The following is a 3,809-nucleotide window of genomic DNA, read 5'->3' as shown; positions in this document are numbered from 1 at the left end:
TGACCATTTAAACTCCTTGTCATATTCGCCATAAGCTAGCACAATGAGGTTTTAATAAATTGAATTTGTTTGAATTAGCTCAAGAGCTTAGAGGGCCACAATTGGACAAGGGAAGGAAAAAGTGATCGAATAGCCGTAAAAGCCGTTCGACAACATCCGAGGTAAGTCCTCAAGAAGTGACCTTAATTGAATTATGTGGAATGAAATATGGATGTATTGATTATTGATTTATGTGTGTATGAGTATTGAATGATACCGGGCTAAGTCCCAAGGCGATTATGCTAGTGATTATAATTGTGTTTGAGCCTTAGTAACGAAAATGAAATATGTATGTCCAATGATTATTGATGTATGTGTGCATGAGAAATTGAATGATACCCGGGCTAAGCCCCGAAGACAATTATGCTGGAAATTATATCCGGGTTAAGACCCGAAGGCAATTGTGCTAGTGGCTACATCCGGGCTAAGACCCGAAGGCATTCGTGCACGTGGTTATATCCGGTTGTATTCCGAAGAAGCTTGGGCTGGAGGTGAGTGTTGGTTGCTGTAATAAATTCAATTAGTACGCTCGAAAAGCCCAAAGAATAAGGTACGTTTATATGTGCATTGGAAAGTCGACATATTTGAGCAGCATTCGCTCAATCGACTAACGAATTTCAGCTATTGGAATGGTTGATACTTTGTGAAAGTATATAATGATGAAGTGTGAAGTAAGAATGATTATGAGAATGTGTATTAATGAAATGATGCATTTGGTTATGTGAATGTATTGCTTAAATTAAAGCTGATTTTATTCCTTGAGACTTACTAAGCATAAAAATGCTTACCCGTTGCTTTGGCTCTCTGTTTTATAGATTACGCCGATAGCAATCGGATTCGGGATCATTAAAGTCAAGTCATGCACACTATCAACGCCTCTATTTTGGTATAAATTTTTGGTTGAACTTTGAAATGGCATGTATAGGACTACCCTTGTTGGTTTAAATATGCTGTGATGTATATGTGTACGGCCATGCGAAAATGGCTCGTAAAAGTGAAGTACTGAACTTAGACTATTTGCGGTTTGTATATATATATATGGTGTCATGATGTGATTATGGATTGGAGATGGGAATGTTGGTCACATGATCAGCCATTGATATGGTTAAAATGATCATATATGAACCTATGTATGGCAAGACTAGTTGGTTCATGGAGACTACAAAATAGGTAAGACCTACCTTAAAACAGATGCTGCCAGCTGCAGTGACGTGAATGTGAAAAATCACAAAAATTTGTAGGAATGGTATTAAATAGTGAATAAGCTATGTAAATGAACCTTGATGAGTCTATTTTCATATGGAAGAAACGAAATGGTCATAGGAGTTACATGTTAAGAGATATTAAAGCTATTGTGAGACAGGGCCAGAACGGTTTCTGGGTCCCCTGTCGCAACTTTAAAAATTTACTATAAATTATCCAGAAATAATTAGGAGTCATGCCTTATATGTACAGATTCCATTTTGAGTCTAGTTTCATTAGAAACAAACGGCACCAGTATTAAAGCTCTGTACAGAGAGATATTCAAGTTATAACGCGCGAAGGTCAGAGCAGTCGATCACTGTAACATGGGTGACTTTAACTAATAAACTGTACCAATTGGCCCGACCAAAAATTCTAGAAATAAATCCATGGATGGATATATGAGTCTAAATTCAGGGAAAATTTACGAAACCAGTTTCCGAGTTTTGAAACTCGAGATATGATTTTTAAGGCGACGGTGACGCAGTTTTCCAGCCTGACTGGAAATGTCAAATTGGGGGGCAAAATATGTGAACTTGGCTTGTTAACCCCTCGTGTCCGACACCGGCGATGGTCTCGGGTTCGGGGTGTTACAGTTGCAAGCTGGTGTGATGACTTCGACGATGGTCCCGAGCACACAAAAATGGATCAAAGGAACCTAAATAAGTGACAAATAAACACACCAAATGAGTATATAACTCAGTAAGTCATAAGCATTACATACCGTACAATTATAAGAGATCATAAGAGAAGGCAAATAATGCAAAATCAGTTACTCCAACTATACCGAACTATGCTATCATCTCTTAGAATTTCGGTTCAATCTCATGCCAAGTCCTACAATCAAATCAAACACCAAAACAACCCAATTGATTTAGACCCGATTCCTCAAAGCATGGAATTATGATGCACTAGATAAATTTGTACCTACTCAGTACATGCCTCAAGTTCGATACTTTAGTTACTAGTTCTACCACTTCGTTCTTTCATGCACATTTTATATTATCAATCGAATTTGCACACATAGTGCTCGTCACACTCGCACACATAGTGCCATAGTACACCGCACACTCAGTGCATTGGATTTTCTCTCATACTTCAACATCCAAATCGGCACACATAGTGCTACTTAATTCCGCACACATAGTGCCATATGTTAACTCATTTTGATAAGGCAATTTACTTAATTCAAATAGCACATATGGTCACATTAATAATTAGAAAATTCACTCCAAAAGAATACTCATCAAAAGGAATTCTTTTATGATTCACTAGTATTTTCTTTTTACATACCAACTAATCAACCTTACAAAAATGCTTAAGGACTTACCTTGTGTTGGGTAAAACGGTTCCAACTCGGCTACTCGATGTTCTTTGCCTTGCCCTTGCTTGATTCCCCTCCTTTAACTTCTTGAGCTTAATCAAATAAGTTAGACTAGTTTAACCGTCTTGCTAAATATTTATATCCAAATATTAATGATTTCATATCATAAGAAACACATGGTAAATTTTTACCTTTCTACCTTATGCTTTTGGGCCATTCGGCTAATAACCATATAATATCATTACTATCAATAATCCAATTACACATACACATATACATATTTGTATATTAGGTAACCACCCTTACTAACTACCCATTTTAGTCGATTTTATACAATCAAAGGTAATATCACAAATGGGCATACTTATATAGCCGAATGTGCTAAAATTAGATCTAACATCACCTATACACTTGATTAAATGGCCGAATACCTATACTATCAATTATAGTATCATTTTTATTCTTTCAAACACATAGTTTCCTCCCATGAACACTTGGTCAATTTTTTCTTCTAATCTAGCATAGCTTCACATCTATTTGTAACATCATATAAATCCACATATAACTACATTTCTACCTAAATCTTCTTTCACCTTCCTACTATTTCCCTTCACAACATCAAAAGCACCATACTCTTAGCATTTACCTCTCCCTAACCGTATGCTATTTAATTACTTATTTAGGTAGAAAATTAACATATGAGACATGATAAGACATTGGCTACTAGCTAGATTTTCACAAAAATTTAACAAAACTAACATGAATCCTACCTTAATCCTCCCTTATGATGGCCGAATGTCTTAGAACATTTCTCCCCTCCTTCCCTAGCTCACGGCACTTCAAGAAAAGAAAGAAGATGAAGACTTTCTCTTGCTTTCTTATTTTATTCCCCTTTCTTTTTTTTTGATCTATTTTAATCATTTACTAATAAAAGCATCATTAAAAATTCAACTTAATGGAAGAACCATCCTTGCTTGGCCGGCCACTACTTGAGGTTTGGGTAATTTGACATGCAAACCCAAGTTTCCTCACTTTGTTATTATTTGATCCTTACATATTCCCCTATCATATTTTCTTAAGTTCTCAACTAAGTCAATCACATGAAATTCACATTCATAAGTCTAAATTAAAACATCAAATTTTCACACATGCACTAATATACATAGAGGATATGCAACCAAATTTTAAATAAATTTTGGCACTC

The sequence above is a fragment of the Gossypium arboreum genome, chromosome 1, assembly GCF_025698485.1.
Source record: "Gossypium arboreum isolate Shixiya-1 chromosome 1, ASM2569848v2, whole genome shotgun sequence".
Lineage (NCBI taxonomy): Eukaryota > Viridiplantae > Streptophyta > Magnoliopsida > Malvales > Malvaceae > Gossypium > Gossypium arboreum.
This window is presented reverse-complemented; position numbering follows the sequence as displayed.